At 28.9% G+C, this 20,017-nt stretch overlaps 1 protein-coding gene across 1 annotated transcript in view; it reads right to left on the minus strand.

Moving 5' to 3' along the window:
- The window catches only part of LOC136077136 (octopamine receptor beta-2R-like), a 55,914-nt gene extending 42,802 nt beyond the window's left edge, over positions 1 to 13,112 (minus strand). The window contains exon 1 of the mRNA XM_065791808.1: positions 12,977 to 13,112. The gene's annotated coding sequence lies outside the window, so the exon portion shown is untranslated. The remainder of the gene's footprint in view (positions 1 to 12,976) is intronic.
- Between the last annotated feature and the right edge of the window lie 6,905 nt (positions 13,113 to 20,017).

The following is a 20,017-nucleotide window of genomic DNA, read 5'->3' on the forward strand; positions in this document are numbered from 1 at the left end:
AATAAAAAATCTAAATAAATCTCTTTATAATATAAATTATATATATAAAAAATTTATATATATATATATATATATATATATATATATATATATATATATATGTATAATTTTTTTATATATAAAGAGATTTATTTAGATTTTTTATTGATCTGTCTTTTGACTCTTTAAACCATCCTATACTTTTAAAAAAACCAAAACTCTATGGAGTATCAAACAATAACTGTTTGACAGGTAGGGGAGAACAGGGTGAGATGGGACTTGGCAATATCTCAGTGAAAAATTTAATAAAGCAAAAGTTTTTTATATATGTTATAAGTTTGCAATAGCTTCTTCATATTATTGTATTTTAAGTTTCAGACGTATTTTTTTTTCGGATTATTTGCGAATATGTAAAATTCTAACAGTTTTCCTGGATTTTGAAGACATCATTAATATTAAATATTTATGTGTTGTTTGCATATATTTTTATGTTTATGGTTTTTAATTATTCGCTATTGTTTTATTTAACTACTGAAAAAATATGATTAGCATATGGCTATGAGAATTATATGAAATAAAGGTTTTCTCACACCTACTAGTGATAGGGTGACTTGGGACAGGAGAATTGGGGTGAAATGGGACACTGTTCAATTATATCATTTTTTTAATTTACTGTACTTTAACTTTTATAATCAATGTTTTTATAAAAAAGCAAGTGAACTGAAAATTATGTTTATGTTTATGATAAGATTTCAATGTTTACTTTATAGTAAAGTGTTTTTATAGAAAATAATTATTATTATATTGGATTTCTTTGTTACTTTGTCCTGAAGACATCTTTCACAGTAAGTATTGTTTTAATGCCAATCATTTTTGTATTTTAAATTCAGTTTAAATAAAGTTCTTCACTATTATAAGTTTTATAGGGTTGTGATACTATTTTATTTTCATTAAAATAAGTTTAAAATTTATAGCCTAATCTGGATTTTGGTTAATGCAATTAAAAAGAGCATAATTTTTTTAAATAATGGAGTGAGTAATATGAGTAATAATTTTTTAGATGCCAAAAAAGTACAAACGAGTGACAAGTCGGTTAAAGCCTAATGCTCATACAATAAAAACTGCTGTGATGGCTGTCGAATCTGGCAGTTTATCACTACGATCAGCTGCACAAGAGTATACAATTTCAAAATCATGTTTACAGCGGAAAATAAAGGTTAATAATGAAACTTCTTACAGTAACTTATACTTTGATGAACAACATAAATATATTTTTAATAAGACAAAAGAAGATGAACTTTCAATATATCTTCGTCAAGCATCTAATATGCATTATGCACTTGATGTTAGAGAAACAAAGCAACTTGCATATCAATATGCAATTAAAAATGACATTAAAATACCAGAAAACTAGAAAAAAAGTGAAACAGCTGGAACTAAATGGTTTTATTTATTCTTAAATCGTACAAAATTATCTATTCGTACGCCAGAAGCTACTTGAACAACTAGTTTCAATCGCACAAATGTAGATACTTTCTTCAAAAACCTTGACAGTGTGCAGAAGCGCTATAACTTTTCTGCTGATTGCATTTACAATATTGATGAAACAGGTCTGACAACTGTTCATAAGCCAGTGAAAGTGATTGCTGGTAAAGGAGTAAAGCAAGTAGGACAGGTAACTTCTGCTGAAAGGGGAACCCTAGTTACAATGGTGGGTTTCATTAATGGCCTTGGAAATTTTATTCCACCGTTTTTGATATTTCTTCGTGTCCACTTTCGTAGCCATATGCTTAAAGGTGCGCCAACAGGTACAAAAGGTGATGCTAATCCTAGTGGATGGATAAATACAGAAATTCTTTTGAAATGGTTTGATCATTTTGTGGAGTATGGACATCCTAGCAAGGATCATCCATTACTTTTAATAATTGACGACCACAAAACTCATATATCGATTGAACTGATGGATAAAGCTAAGGAAAGCAATGTTGTGCTCTTGACATTGCCACCCCATTGCAGCCACAAACTCCAACCACTTGACAGATCAGTATTTGGGCCATTAAAGAAACTTTACAATTCAGCATGTGATTCATGGTTAAAGGCACATCCAAATACTCCTATGACGGTATATGACATTTCTAAAAGTTTAGGAATAGCTTATACGAGAGCCTTTACTTTCCAAAACATTCAAGATGGTTTTGAAGCAGCTGGCATTTTCCTGTACGATCTATATGTTTTCAGTGATGTCGACTTTTTATGTTCTTATGTATCTGATCGACCAATTCCAGCAAATGACAATTCCGACAAACAAACAATCCCCACATCACTGTGTATTGTATCTGAAGTTATTAATGAAAAGAAACAGCAAATCAGCACTTCCGCCTACCATTGGACAGCAGAAGATATAAGGCCATTTCCAAAAGCGGATAAAAGGGTGGCAAAGAGAAAAAGTGCAAAAAGAAAATGTTCTAGGTCTCTGGTATTGACTGACACACCAACAAGAAATGAACTAATTAAAAGTTTATCAGAATATAAAAGAAAAAAAGAAGATAAAGATAAGAAAAAGAAAAAAAGTTACCCCCTGAGACATCAACGTAGTTTTGACTCAATTTAAACATCAAGCAGCCTGTTGAACAAAGTTACAAATGCATTTAGAATGGTATTTTATTTTTGTTAAACATAAATAAATTTTGTGTATTGTTATGTTTTATAAGGAGTAGAATAAACAATAACATAATGCTTAAAATTATTTGTTTCTATTTTTGTCCCATTTCACCCCAACCATCGTCCCATTTCACCACAACATGGGGTGGCATGGGACAAATAGTGTCACTTTAAAAAACCAAGCCCTTGAACTTAATTCAATAGTTAAATAATGAGTTTTGCAATAATTTAACATGACAATTTATTGGACTATAGTTTTAAACCGAGTTCAATCCCCACCACGTCCCTGGTAGTACCGCGCTCAACTTGTTTCTCCGCGCAGCGGCCTTGTTCGTCAAGGTTCGTGTTTCGAAGTTATAGAGTTGAGAGAGGGTTATGACCACAATTAAGTAGCCTCCTCAAAAAAAAAAAATTTGTATGGTTTTTGTGGAAAATTTAAAGCGCAGCATGCAAGCAAATTTTTTTGTCCCATCTCACCCTGTTCTCCCCTAATCTAAAACTTTCGTTTAAAGATTACCTGTCAAACAGAAAGCAATTCATAAAGTGCAAAGGAAATGTAACAGGCCACATTATTACTTGTGCTGTTCCCTAGGTTGAATTCCTAGGACCACTATTATACTTACTTTATATAAATGGTTTATAAGCAGCATCCAAAACTTTAAAATTTAGATTGTTTGCTGACTGTAATCTTTTTTATTCAAGCAATAACATAAAAGATGTTTTTAAAATATTTAATGAAGAATTATTAAGTTAAAGACTAGTAAAGAGGGTGGGGGCGATAGGCGGGGGCGAGATGGAGAACGAATTGAAAACCCTGAATTAATGCAAAATTGTGACTTCAATTATGACTTCATAATTGATAATTTTGCAATAATTCAGTGTTTTCAATTCGTTTTCCAATTAATTAATTGTTTATATGATTTATTTTAATCATAATATTTTATCAAAAAATATTGGCGCCCTATATAAAACTAAACAGTTATTAAACCAAAACTGATCAAGTAGTTTCTAAAGTTATTAAACCTGAATAAGAAATTTTGAAAACAGGGATAACAGATGTCACTTTCTTTTACTTCTGGGAAACTATAACAGTTATGTTGTCCGGACCAGAAGCTGTAGAAGCAGGAAATCACTTTAAATACAGAAGCTGGAGTGATGCGAATGCCAATCAATAGATCAACCTGTTTGTCAGCTGCATCAGGTAGGATGTAATTAGCGAAACCATGAGATGAAATTGATGAAAATTTTTTGACAAACAGTTTAGCTTTGTCTTTAGGTAAGGTAGCAAAATCTGAACCATGTAAGAGAATTGGAATAACAGATTTGCCTTTATTATGGACACCGTTAAAGATTCTCCAAAAGTTTCGGGAGCCTAGTTTTTGAGATGAAATACGAAATTTCGTGACCTGTTTTAAATTTTTTTTTTAAATTGCAAAAAAGAGCAAAAAATTAATAAACTGAAAAAAAAATTTATCATTACTCACTTGTTTTTGTCTTGATTTTATTTATCTTATGAAATTGACTTTATTTAATTTTTGAAAATCTTATACTATTGCTTTTTATGTTTCATTTTTTTTAACATTTGTAATATATCTGTATTTAATTTAGGAGAATTATAGGAAACTCCTAATTTCCCTACCTTGCGGCTATTGGTTAAGTAAAGTAAATATAAGGTGTCTCAATGTTAACTGTATCTAGCTACTCTCTTGTAGGCGGCTTCCTAGGCAAAGGTTTTAGAAATAAACAGTAATTCGGTTGACCAGATTGCACCCTATAATTAGTCTGGCGTAGATTTAAACCTATCTTACATTGCTTCTTGCCTCGGATAATGAATGCAGGATCTTCTTGACTCTACTCATAGATTAATGCTTGTGGTTCCTTGATAATGGCTATGCAACTCTTCCTGTTATCTCCTCATGAGGGTACAGTTAGCTCTCAGAGAAGCTGATTCCATCAACAGCTGTAACATGTTAGAGTATTAACAGTGCTATGTTGCGCATGGATGGTGTCCCTGTTTGTGCTTTTGGTATGTATTGTTGAGGATACGGAAGAAGCCCTAATTTACGATTTTGGATTAATTAACAGGAGACAACTGCAAAGCTAATTACGCGAGATGCTTTATGAATGATTCATAACTGTTTTATGAATGATTCATAACTGTTTTATGAATGATTCATAACTGCTTTACATATGAATGATTCATAACTGCTTTACCTATGAATGATTCATAACTGTTTTACCTATGAATGATTCATAACTGTTTTACCTATGAATGATTCAAGTTCTCTTTGACGTAAACCATGCATAAAGTAACATAACTGTTTTAATATATGTTTTACAAATATTCGTGGCTTTTGAAGTAATTTTCCATTAGTTGAATCTTACCGCTTGCAAAATTTACTAGATTTGCTTGTTCTTTATGAAACTGATTTGAGTTCTGCTAATCCTTTTTCGGTCTTAGCATTGATGGCTACTGATTTATTAAGACTTCAATAGTCTCATGCTTGGCTTAAGCGTATACTTACGCATCAATTCACCTATTTGTTAAGAAATCAGCTTTGAATGCTTTGACCACTCATTTATGTGCTTCTACTTATGACCTCTTTTATTTTCCATATATTTTTACAACAAGTTTTTACAAGTATTAAAAATACATACTTTTATTACATTTACATTTAGAATGCTTCAAAAATAATTGAAATAATGTTAAGATATGTACAAAGCAATATCATAATGTAAATAGTATTTATAATTTGAGAAGACAAGATAAGTCTAAAAACCTTTAGTTATGTAGTCAAGGAGGAAACTGTGTAAAGGCTCGCAGGAAACTGTGTAAAGTCTTGTCATTGAGAACCTTTTTTTTAATAATTTCATAAGATACTCATATCTATTATACTCATGGCATATTATACTTTTCAATATAATAAGTTGTGTTAATTAACATGAAGTATAACCGAAACAAAACAAATAAATATATATTAATATACATAATTGCTTAAATATTCATGTTATCTCTTCACTCTATCACCTTTCTGTTTGTTCTTTATTGTTTTCCTTCTCGAGACTGCATTCTTTTAGACGTAATTTTTGATCGAACTGATAATTCCTTTTTCTCTTTACCCCTTTACCAATTACACTAAATGACTTGACCTTAACATCACTGAACCTGCTGACACTAATGCTCATGACTTCTATATTTCTCAATCCCTAACTCAGATAGTTTTAATTTTTGACTTTGTGACTCGTTGTGACAGACAACCCTAATTTACCTTAAATTTACCTTAAATTTACTCTAAATTTACCCTAAATTTCCTTGACTTGCATTTTGTTTCTGACTCTAGCTTGTGTTCAGTTTTTTTCTTCTTTTGATGGTTTATTCAATGATCTTTATAAATCTTTCATCTTGTACTTCTTCTTCAGACATAACCTCTTACTTACTACTTACTTACCTATTACTTACTCGTTACTTACTACTACCCTAAAGCTCCTGTACTATTTCTTACCTACAATAACGATTTTCCTGACAACCTTACATCTAAAATGGCTCTATTTGCTGACTTGATCACTCCTTGAAAAAAAGTTTTGAATCTGATCTCACTTCTGTATTAGCTTGAGGGTCGCACTGGGTCGTGAAATTTAACTATAATAAAACTCAGTTATTTACTGCAAACAAATACTGCAATACTGTCAACATTCATATATTAATAAATGGTAACCCTCTCACTGAGTCTCTTCTTTACGTTTTCTTGAATAACCGTTCATTAATGACCTTTCATTGAAACAATATATACAATCTATTGTAAAGATTGCATCTGCTAAGGTTGCTTCTTTTTATTGTACTTCCCATTATCTTATTCCTGATTTCAATCTCTAAAACTCTTATATAATTTCATATTTGGGTTCTGCTACTGATGGTAATAATGATTCTCTTCCAAACAAAGTCGAAAAATGTATTGTAAACGCAGTTAAACGCATTGTAAATGTAGTTAAATCCGCTCTGCCAAGCCTGAGCTTATTGACCAGCTTCGTAAAGTTTTCTATCTTCTCTACAAAAAAAGTTGCTTCTCAAAGGAGCTGTTATCTCTAGTTCCATCAACTACAAGTCATTCTTCTATGATTCGTCATTCACTATCCTTTTACTGTATCTGTCCCTGTATTCTCTAAAAACTTTTATTAGTTAAGTTTTTTTCCCCGCACGTCAACCCATTGGAACTTTCTCTCATCTTCATGTTTTCCTGACTTATTAAACCTAAGACTTATAAAGTCTTCTGTCAACCGTTTCCTTGCTCTATAATTATATGATTCATTTTTTAGTAACTCTCAACTTAATCGTGGTTGCTTGCAGCTTTGTTGGTAGTAAATTAGATTTAGAAAAAAAATTAACTAGGTGTCATTACATTTCAAAATTTCATTTTTTCTTTTTTTTTGTAAAAAAGGAATAGGAAATTGTCAAGCAACTAGCTAAAGATATTTGTAACAATAAAGACAGCGATTAAGACAGCGATAAAAAATAAAGATAGCGAGAATTTAGACTGCAAGAATGCTGCAATTAGCTGTATTTCTATCTAAATAAGTATTAGCTACCGAAAAATTAAATAATTATATTACTAGCTAGTAGAATAGCCCTCCCAATTGCGGGAAAATTAGTCAAGGTTTTATATTAGTTTGATTAATTTTTATTTCTTCTAGTACCTAATACATAACTAGTTATATATATAAAGCTTAACATATGCCAGTATAAAACTGGCAATTTAGTAGTTATGCCTTAACTAGAGCTCTATTTGATTGAGCTTTAGCTACTGTATGGCCCGCAAATTAGCTTCTAAAAAGCCCGATACATAGGTACTACATTGCCCACAGGCTACCCACCCACTAAATAACTATTAAAAGTATACTGTTGAATAACCTTCTATATAACTGCTACATAGTCCACTCATAGGTACTACATAGCCAGCTACATGGCTATGTAGTACCTACTTCTTTCAAAAAATTTTCATTTCATTTTTTTCACTAAAACGACCATAAATCTTTGTTATAGTACTCTTTTTGCATTTTTTTTTTTTACCCTTTTTAACATTCCCTTTTTAAACGGCTGAAAACAAACTTCAATGTTTTACTTTTTCTCTATACATAATAGTTTTCAATTTTTACGCGAAAAGTGCTATTACATACTTATAATATTTTTCTTATTTACATACCCAGCGGGCTTTGTTTTTAAAAGGTATGTTATAAATGTATTTTAAATGTCTTTTAAACGTCTTCTAAACATTCTTACGTAAAGAACGTTTAAAAGACATTTAGAACGTAACTTTCAAAAACAAATGCCTGAAGGATACAGACGGCCTTAAAAATCAACGAAATAAAACGCGCAATATTAATACTTTTTTCTAGTCTTTGATGTCTAAGAGCTCCAAAAATGTTGAGCAACTTATGGTCTGCAATAAAATAAATTCTTAAAATTCTACTCGAAACCTATTTTTTATTTAACCCGTAGTTAAATAAGATTCCAATAAGAAGTTTACTTGCCCCCATTATACATGAGGACTCCAGGTTTAAAAAATGATTATTTCTTTAAACTAAAAGTCTATTTTTTTTTCTCAGAAAGTAATTGATAAGCTTCTTTGTATTTTAGGAGTTTCTTGATACCAAAACCAGAAAGAAATGATCTTTTGTAACTTTAATATCTGGAGTCCTTATGGGACTCGACATCCGTGATTTTATCTAAATAACCATGTTAACAGCTACAAATCTAATATATGTAGCTATTAAGCAGATAAACCTTGCTGTTATGTTATTGTTCAGAACAATAATATAATAACAATATTGCTATTTTAAAAGATGTAGGGTGTATACATCCTACAGCTTTTTCGCAAGCAAAATTTACCACCTATTTTTAGTAATGGCGATATTTAGATAGCGACATGACATAAAATTGCAATGCTACAAGTTCGATTTCTATAATAGATATATTAGATCCAATACTAAAATATGACTTTAAGATGTTAAAAACAAGAGAAAAAAAAACAATAATGTTAGAAAAAAGAATATACATATAAAAGTCCTTACGGTCTTATCACAGAGCATCGCGGATGAGCATTTAATTAGAAGTTCATGACTCCTTCCTAACCAACGTTAGAGGCTCTTAAACCTTTGTTTTCTATCAAAATCTAAGGTAATCTGTAGAATCTCTTTAAATCTGTTGTTTGTGATTATAAACATAGGTATAGAATTACCATCAAGGTCAAAAAGTAATTCCTCTGAAAATTTTTGTCTTAGGTCATAGGTAAATGCATGGAGATGATTTTCACAAATTTTGAAAAATATTTTGCGACGTCCAAGAAAGTTATGGCCATTTTAACGTTTTGTTCGAAATTCTAAAATAAAGAAAATATTTCTTTCTTCTATTTTCAAAACAAAGGTTCCAAGTTAATAAAACTTTAAAGTAAAATAGTTCTTTTGGTTTCTATTCAAGAGAAAAGCAATACTGATAAAAATTTATGGTTTTATGAAGAAAAAAATGTCAACTTTTGAGTTTTTTAACGTTCATAATTTTGCATTTGTCATTTCTGTAAAAATCAAGACTTGCAGTAGCGCATAAATATTTGTTGTCTAAATCTATTGCCACAATGTGTGATTATATTAAGTTAAATGTTAGAGTGTTCTATGACATCAAGTGGTTTCTAATTAAAGTGGGTTTATATTTGATAATTGTTGTTAATATGTTTGTACGGTTTTGTTTGTAATTGCTAATATGTTTATATGGTTATTGTGAGATTGTAAGTATGCTTATGTGGGTTGTAATTGTCATATTTGAGGTATGTGATTTATTATAAATTGTGATTATAATTTTGTAAGAGACAAGTTCTCGTTGAGTAAAGAAAAGACATTATCCTAATTCAATGTTGCATTTCTGCGAGAAAATTACACAATGCCTAACAAGACTTGATCCCACACTGAAAATTGTGCTAAAGTATGTCTACTTTGGTTTAAAAAGGATCAGTAATTGCACCAGCTAGAAGGGAATCGATACTTCCAAGAATTCAGAAATACTTCATTGAGAACTAGGATCTCAATGAAGAGCATTTACCTTCTGCTATATGTATCAGATGTAGACTAATTCTTCTTAAGACTAAAAATGAGAAGAAATCAAATAATGATCTACCTGGTCCTTTTGATTTTTCCAAAATTATTATTACGACTCTGAGAAGATCAAATCCTTTTTGCTGTTGCCTTATTTGTGAAGTTGCCCGTTTTAATCCAATTGGAATGAGCCAAGGGTTAGGTAAGGCTATTCCTTTCCAAGTAGGAAGACCTCCAGTAGCAGCCTAAGATTTTTTACCACTTCGTGGGCTAGTTAAAGTGTGCTAGCGCTTTTGGCAGCCAGTTTTTTGTAGAATAGCACATTCAAACCCTTGTACAGTTTGAGATGCAAAGAAAAATTTTCAGATAGTTATGCCCATGCTCCCCGTGTAGCAGAAATTATTGCTTCTGATGTGATCAAAATTAAATTTGCTGCATCTGGAGATGGAGGCTCAATTGCTATTTTAGCAACAAGAGGGAGGGATTTAGCAGTCACAAAAAGTGTCAATTCTCAAAAATTAAGACCAGGTTTCCGTTTGAATGCTGTGTCTGCTGAGGAAATTAGTAGATTGCAATCTACTTAACTTAAGATCTCTCTTCGAAACAAACTCACAAAGAAGTTTGTCTTTTCAGAACTTGGAGTAGTTGCTAGTCAATTGGATCAGCTTTGGTTGGAAAAATAAGTCAACTAGACAAAACAACCCTAATTTACCTTAAATTTACCTTAAATTTGCTCTAAATTTACCCTAAATTTCCTTGACAGTTTTTTTCTTCCTTTGATGGTTTATTCAATGATCTTTTTAAATCTTTCATCTTGTACATCTAGATAAAACACTTGATTTATTCTACAATTCTACAATAATTTTTTGAACACATCTTTGACCATCGAGACCTTCCACCAAATGATTATCTGATCAAAGTAGGCATTGATGGAGATGGTGGGTTTCTCACAGGTTGTATGAATATATTGGATAGCCAAAAAGAACATACAAAGCATAAGTTTTCTTATTAAAAAGGTACATCTTCTTAAGCCTTTTGTGACTCTTCTTAAGCCTTTTGGCTTTTGTGACATAAGTTTTCTTATTAAAAAGGTACATCTTCTTAAGCCTTTTGTGAGTGAAAAAGGTCATGATCTTGGCAATTTTGAGTCTGTAAAAGAATCTTATGAGAACTTGAAGCAAATTCTAGAGTTGCTTTGTCTTGAAAGTGTTGCTTTTACTGCAGCTGTGGACATGAAACTTGCAAATGCTTTTCTTGGATTAGGCTCAGCTGCATCCACATATCCTTGCCCTTGGTGTGAAGCTTCAAAGAAAGATTTCGGAGACCAAGAAATGACAGGACAATTAAAGACATTTTGAAGGATTAGATAATTTAATAACAGGTTATTTGATCATTTGATAACTATCCTTAAAAAAACCAGTTCTTGTTCTTTGAAAGCTACTGACTGGTCAAACAAACTAAGCATCAACAGGCCACCAATCAATGGAGAAGAATTCAATGGAAACCAATGTAGGTATTTCCCAAACAATGTTGGGGTCCTAGAAGAATTGCTTGCAAATGCCAAAGTTGGAAATAAAGGAGAAAAACTTGTTTCTGCATTTAAAACATTTAATGCAGTCAGACAGACACGCTTTGGGAATGTCCTAATTTCCTCTTATAGAGGTTTTATACTTTTTTTTGAAAGAGCATACAAAGCCCTCGGAATTTCAATTACACCTAAAGTTCATGTTGTCATCAAGCACATACATGAGTTTATTGAATATCAGGCTGAAAAGCATAATATTACCCAGTAAAGACTTCCTCCAACTATAAGAAAAAAATTTTCAAGAGGTTTTGGGTTTGGAGTGAGCAAGCATCTGAATTAGTTCATTCAGATTTCAGCAGGCTTTGGGAAACAGGTGCTTACAAACGAAATTTGGGTTATTGTGAAAACAGTAAAAAAATAAAGAATTGTGTAATTGCGTATTGCTCAAGGCATCTCTAAAAGTCGATAGTCAAAAACTAGTCAGAATTTGTAACTTCGTTGAAATTTAAGAACCCTGTAAAGAAGATAACAACAACTTTCCAAATTTTGATGTAAAGAATATAAAAAATTAAAACCCTTTTTATTTAAAAATGTTCTATTCTATTCCATAGTTTATTAATATAAAGAATAGCTTTAAAAATTTTATGTGAATAAATAATCTAATGTAAAAATAGAAAAAATAAATTTACAATGAAGTTTTTTAGTATTTTTCTATTTAAAAATGATCTCTGGGTAACTAATGTTTAAGATCACACTGTAATGTTCTTTGTATATGGGTCTGATTTTTATATTATTAATGAAAGTTTAAAAAAAAAATTTTAATTTTAAATAGTTCAGAACGTTTTTTGCAAATAAAGCAGCCAAAAAATATTGTTTTTTTAAAGGATTTTGATGAAAACACCAAAATGGTCTTCACTTTCTCGGACGTCCCAAAATATTATTCAAAATTTTTAAAAATCATGTCCATGCATATACCTAAGACCTTGTACAAAATTATTCTGAGGAAATTTTTTATCACCTTAATGGTATTTTCATGCCTATGTGTAAACTATAATTATATAATCGAGTCATTTTTTCTACTTATTTATAGTTTAAAATCCTTGGAATGATGTCTTTTTTATTCGTGTATTTACATGATTTTAAAATAGTATTTAATTGGAAAATAATATTGTATTGAAAGTTTAAACAAGCTTTTATATTTTAAAAGCTTGTTTAAACTTTCAATACAATATTATTTATTTTGGAAACAAGAGAGCGCGTTGAAATATCAACTTTGGTTCAGCATCAAAAAAACAACATTAAACTTGTTACGTTTTTTTTAAAGTTTTCGAAAGATAAAACTTTTAAAAACTTTACTAAAATGTATTTTTTAAAAAGTTTTATATGTTGGGGAAAGAGGGTAACTTATTTTTCATTTTCGCAACAACCTTCGTTTTTGTTTAACGTCAAGCAAATAAAGCTGTAGAGAATGAAGGAAAGAAAATTTTCAATTTATGTTATTTTATAATACTTAAATTTTACAATTTTCATGTTAACTGATTTATTTTATTTTCTGATTTGTTCAAGGAAAGTTTTACACCTATTTTTTGTAAATTTTACTAAATTAATTTGCTTTCAACAGGCAGCCACTAAAGAGAAATATATACTTAAAGTTAAACTTTAACATTTAAAATCAAAATAATACCCTTCCAATTATAGCTTTGTAAATATTTTTACTTTAGATAATTTCACCTTTACTTTCCCTTCGAACCAACCAAATTGAACTTTAATTGAAGTCTGTTCGTCATCAGCCTTAAACTTGTCAAAAGACAACTTCAATTCATTTTTCTTTTTAAACTAAAAATCGGTTAAACTAATTTTCTTCACAAAACTAGTAAGTATTATTAATTAAAGAAATGTTTTCAAAACAACACCCTTATGTCAAACATATATTTGTTCTACATTTGTTTCTAGTGTTCTTTCTGACTTAGTAAATAAATAAATAATTGCTTTATTACTGTTTCTCCATTGTGTTATCCGCGATGACATTACAATCTAATACTTTTATTTCTATAAATAAATATAATAATAACCACTAAATACTTTTATTCATAAAAAAAAAAAAAAAAAAAAAAAAAAAAAATATATATATATATATATATATATATATATATATATATATAAATATATATATATATACTTATGCATATGTATTGGATAATGAGTTAATCCGAAGTATTCAATTGCTTCTGCTTTTAATTATTTTATGTTTAAGTTGTATAAGTTTGTTTTAAATAAGTGTTTGTAATAAATATAATAGTTATATAAATATAATAGCTATATAAATATTTTTATAGAATTTAAAAATAATTAGTTTTATTTTTTTGTTTTAATAATCATTTCTATTTTTTTTATTGTTATTAGCTACTATTTATTATTATTATTATTTATCACATTTTAATTTCAACGCTTTAAGTTCAAAAGTTTTTAATTCAAATTAATTATTTTTCAATTATATTATTTATTACAACTATGTTATTCATTTCACCTAAACATATATATTATGTGTATGTATACCTTTTTATGCGAGTTTTGTATATATATATATATATATATATATATATATATATATATATATATATATATATATATATATATATATATATATATATATATATATATATATATATATATATATATATATATATATATATATATATGTTATTCATTTATTATATATATATATATATTATTTTTTGATATTCATTTATTATTTTATTATTTTACATATATTTTACATTATTATTTTACATATTATATACATTTATTATTTTATTATTTTACATATTCATTTATTATATATATATATATATATATATATATATATATATATATATATATATATATATATATATATACTATGTTATTCATTTCACCTAAACATATATATTATGTGTATGTATACCTTTTTATGCGAGTTTTGTATATATATATATATATATATATATATATATATATATATATATATATATATATATATTTATATATACATTTATATATATTGCTATTGTTTGTTTTTTCTTCTATTTTTAAAAATTTTTTTTTTTTGATTTTCTGTTTCTCTTTCATTTATCTTTTTTCTCTCTTTTCACAGTTAAAAAACACCTCCGCCATTTGCGTTGTCAGTGCAAAATCTTTTTAGTATTACATTAGAATCCCGTTAAATCGGACCCTGGATAAGTCGGACTTTTACTAAGTCGGACAAATTTTCAATTCCCCTTGAATTCTCTATTCATACCAAAAGCTTCACTTAACTCGGACATTTGCTAAGTCGGACAAAATATATATACCCGTTCAGAGTCCGAGTTTACGGGATTCAACTGTATATATAATATATAAATATCGATATTAATTCGGGTTCTCTTTTTACTAATTTATTGATTCCTTTACTAGCACTTTTAGATTATAAACAAAAAATATGTATGTTTGTAATTAAAGCTGTGTAAAGCAATGTTGCATAACAAAACACGGATTCTTTTTGATAATTATTACTAATAATGTTAAAATTGCATTTAGGCATTACAACTTTCTGCAAGCAAAATAAAAAATGAAATTATAAACCAAAAAAACTTTGATTGTTATCCATATATCTAAAATAAATTAAGATAACTTATAAATAGCTTTTTACAAATTTCAAGTAAAATATTATATAAAATTATGAGTAATTTTTAAGTATTAACACTTTTAAATAAAAATAAAAGAAAAAAAGCACACCCTTTTTGCTGGGCGATCAGCCATTTTGATTTTTAAAAAACCTTATTATTATCTACCTCGATATCAAAATAGAAAGTAAAAAAGAAACGTCATTTCAACGTTGAATAATCAACGTTAGTTTATCTACTATAAATCAACGTTGAAGTAACGTGGAAAATTCCAACGTTAAACTTTCTACATCACTAAGACGTTGAAACAACGTTGTATTGTTCAACGTTACTTTATCAATGGTAATTCAACGTGGAAGCGACGTTAGAAGTTCCGAAGTTAGAAATTTCAACCTTCCTTAGAAGTTGACACGAAGTCGTTTGCTTGTGGGGAGTTACAAAAAGATCCCTGTTTCTACAGCCAGGGATGAATTCGTTATTTGCAAAAATCAATTCAGTAGCATCAGTACTATAGAGACATCTGTCCAATTGACTTAATTGATGTTCTATTGGAAATCAGCCAGGTTAACCTGATCATGTTGTTGTAATGGAATCGTATACAATATATTAACGAAAAACATAAAATGTTTAATGTCGAAACATTTTATAGTTTATTAAAGAAATTTACTAAATCTAATATCACCTTTGCTAAATCTATCCACCTTTGCAAAATCATAGCGATATTAATGGTTATTTTCTTGCAAGAAACGCATAAATTAATCAAAAAATTTTCTTCTACGCTAAATTAAAGTTTTTTTAGTTTATAATTTATATGGAGTTACAACCCTCAAAAAGTGATAGGACAAAAACCGTATAAACATATCAACAATAATTAAAATTATTAATTAAAAACTACTTAAATTGCAAAGTATTGGATCCTTTAATATTAATTTAGCTAGATAAGCAATTATATAAACTTAGCTAGGGCGACGACTCTCTATAAATAATGTTTTGCACTTTTTAATGGTTGGGTTTCATGGCGTTAACAGTAGCCCGTGTTTTTTAGATTTTTTAGTCATTTTATTTTAAGTTATTAAGGTGCTTCAAGCAGCCTATCAGTCATATCGCAGAGCACTGTGGAGAAGCATTTAACTAGGAAGTTCACTCCTACTTTATTACCAACGTCACTTATTGTGCAAGAACCTACAATGAATCACGAACCTTCACGAACCTCTTGGTTCTAATAACTGTAATCACTGCGCAGCGATAGCTTAACTAGTATTTTTTCCCCAATTTTCTAACTAAATTCTTGTCGGATGGGTTTAAAATATTATGAAACTTTTTTTTGTATTGCGGTCACCTTTTAAAAAAAAAATTAGGAAACCGAAATGTCTCCGGGGGAGTGGATTGTGTCAGTTAGTTTTTAATTTGATTTAGACCGATTTCAATAAACCCATGTTATTTTCATGAAAAAGAGCACAATATTAGTTTAGGCAAACAGTTGTATATTAATGAACTAGCTTTTTGTTGATATCACATTACTTGTATATATAAGGTTTCAAACTCTCAGAAGTGTCTTTGTTTTAAAGTATGAATATTAGAAACAATTCGTAATTTTTTGAGGGACGATAAAGGTATGATTATGTTGAACAAATGCTATCTATTAGAGAAACACTTTTTGAATTCTTACATTATTTGACAAGGTTATAAAACACGAAACATGAAAGAAATGGTAGACCAAGTAGTTTTCACTCTGCAACGTGTTTTTCTTACTTTGAAATCTTATCAACATGCCAGTAACTAACCTGAGAAAGGGCGTTTGGGATTCTAAAGCATACATTTTCCTTAAAAAATATCAAATTTTGGTAAACTCTCAGTGAAAATAAGTTTTTTGGTAAATCGGAAGTGAAAATTAATTTTCACAAATTTTATGTTTAGATTATACTAAAAAAAAAAGGAAACAAGTTTTTTTAGAAAATTTTTTTTTAATGTTTTCAACTTTTTATTGTTTGGAGCTCTATTTTTCTTTTTCCTGTATTCACCTTTTCAAGGCTGTGGAAGTCAATTTCGTCTTGGAGGTTTTCAATTTACGTTTTTATTTACTTTTCAAAAAAGGGTTTGTTATTAAAAACAAAAAACTAGTAAACCTATGATATATTTGCACTTTCATTTCCAAGGCTTATAAAAAATTTTGGTTTCTGTTTACAATTGTTCTAGCTAACAATTTTTGTTTCTTAAAATCAGTTTTTGAGTTCCCGAAGTCCATCCTGTTCTTGCTGTCGGAACCCTAAATAAGCTCAACTGTCATTTTACGTACTTAAACGAGGAACTTGTTCCTGGATTGCGACTGTTCCTGATTGCAAGAAATCATGATTGATGAAAATACAACTGGAGCAAATTAAAATATATCTTGACATTTTTATCAGTTGCTTTTATATATGTGGGTTTTTTAGTTGTAGAAGCATATAATATTATCATAAATTTTGGTTTTTTCACCAACTCTTTTCAGTTTATCATTCTTTTAAAAAATCATGAAGTCTAATACAATAAATAAATAAAAAGCTAATTAAATCATCGTATAATTTTATACCCAGAATGACAATTATGAGCTGGCATCAAACACCAAACCTATTTATTCTAAAGAAAGAGCTTTAGTTACTTCTTTAATGTTTCATTTCAACTTTTTCATTTTGAAAAACTACATACATAAGGAGAAAATCGCTTTTTATTAGTCAAGTTTTATTAACTTACATCTATTTTTGCACGATTACAGTCTTTTAAGTTAAACTTTGTGATCTATTGTATCGAACGCTTCCAATTGAAAATGCGCACTAGATATTTTGAACAAAAATGCCTAGTGCGCATTTTCTAATATCACTAATGGATATTATAATTGCTTGTTCAGTTCAACTAATTTTTTAAATTGAGAGTTTAAATTAAACTAGTTACATAAGCTTTTTCATAGTTTTTTTTCTAAATCTCTTGAGAAGATGTAAAGTTGTAATTAGTGTCTGTACATTTCTTCATCGCAAAGTGCACAATAATATTTTTGTAGATTCCTTCATCGCAAAGTGCACAATATTTTTTCAACTTTTGTCATTGCTCATTCGACTTCAACAATGCTTTTACTTGTTGTAAATATGAAACAAATTTCTTGTAAAGCTTCTCCTTTAAAACATAAAGCTTTTACAAATTGTTTTACCAATCTTTAGAACTTGCTAGAATCTACTTGCTACAAATAATAAAAATAAAAAAATTTATTTCTTTTTCTTTTATTCATTGGTATCTAAATTACGCTAACGTTGCTTGGTGCAGCACAAATGTCTCTAAAAATAAAAAGCTTTTAATTAAACAAAATCGCGCTGTAAGAATTATCGGAAATCTGGATCGCTTCTCGCACACTAAATTTCTTTTTAATAAATTCATAATAATCAACGTATTTCAACATAATTTATATCATATTCTTATATATATGTTCAGAGTAGATAATAAAATGGCACCCATTTTATTTAACTCATTTTTTGAAAAAATTAAATTATTTTAAAACATACCCAACAAGATTTTCAAATAACAATTATATTCAACCAAGCATATTATTTTGCTACTAAGTTCTCGATTGCAAACAGAGGACCTAAATTATAGAACACGTTATTGGATAATGGGTTAAAAAAAATTCCTTCCCTTGATCAATTTAAAAATAAAATAAAAAATAAACTTTTGATAATTGACAACGAACTAGACATCTGAAACTTTTAAATAGGAGTAATCACTCGTATTAGTTACTTGTTATTTACTTTATTTTTGATCATTTTTATTTTTGATTTTAATCTGAATCTTTACCTTTCTTTGATTTTCATGTTTTATCTCATTTTTATTTATTTTTAAATTCAAAATCTCAATAACAAAAAGTTTGAAAAAAAATGAAATTATATATATATAAAAAGTATTTTTTATATTTGCATTTATATATGTATTTTATGCATATATTACATTGTGATAACGGTAATACTTTTATTTTTTATTTATATTTTTGTTTTGAAGAGGCTTGGCAATAAGACTGAATTTGTCTTCTTCTTGCCCCAGCTGTGTATATACATTTTGTAAAAGTCTAATTTTGTGAAAAAGTTCTTTATGGCGAAATACTTAGATACAACTTACTTAAGGCTGAATGAGAACATTGAATAATTCTGGCTGTAGTTACACTTAAGGGGGCTAATTAATTTTGTTTATTAATCACTATCAAACCTGCTGTTTCATAAGCAAAACGAAACATGAATACTTTGTGTATCCCCTTTACAAACCTTGCAAGAAGGCACGAAATCATTTCAAACATTTGAGGTCAGAATAATTTTTAAAGAAGTTTTTTGATATTATCATAATCTTCTTTTTTCCGTACAAATTGGCGGCAAATTGGTGGCAAGTGGCAAAGATGGGTATTTACTTCCATTGTGGATCAACACTGCTTTTAGATTCCGTTTGAGTTACCAATGAACAGTCTTTCAGGATATTGCTTTAGTCTAAGAAAAGTAAACAAATATGTCACATCTTTACAATAGCATAGATCATTACATAATTATTAGAGAATTCTAAGCTTTTTATGTCGTTACTGGAAAACACGTGTCTTGCTTTTCTTTTACCTTGAGACCATCCTGCTAGAGTAGTTCGGCAAGTTCCAGATATCACATAAGAGACCCATAGTTTGTTTTGATCACCCATAGGCATTCAAAAATACTTTGCGTATGCTATCCACGATATGGTACCTTTCATAATATTATGTAGTACCTGTTTTTGCCAATACAATATCCGCATACATAGTAAAACATATCAAGAAAGTTTTGACATCCTTTATTACCCCTTATGTGAAAAACAGAATTTATCCAGTCAGATTAAATATTTATTTATTTTTATTTATCTGAGGTTTATACTATATTTTGTTATACAATGTTCTCATATTCAAAGTTATTAATGGCCTTAGCATTGGAACAGCAAATAGTCTGAAGACTAATCCAAAGTAGCATTCGTTATTGATCAATATTTCGAAGTAATACTCACTGAGTATTACTCAGGCGCTGAGTTTGGCAGTGACTGGATTTAAACTTGTATCGCTCGAATTTTAACAAATCATTTAACGCTGAAACTAAATGAGTTATTC

Source organism: Hydra vulgaris, chromosome 02 (genome assembly GCF_038396675.1).
Source record: "Hydra vulgaris chromosome 02, alternate assembly HydraT2T_AEP".
Taxonomy (NCBI): Eukaryota; Metazoa; Cnidaria; class Hydrozoa; order Anthoathecata; family Hydridae; genus Hydra; species Hydra vulgaris.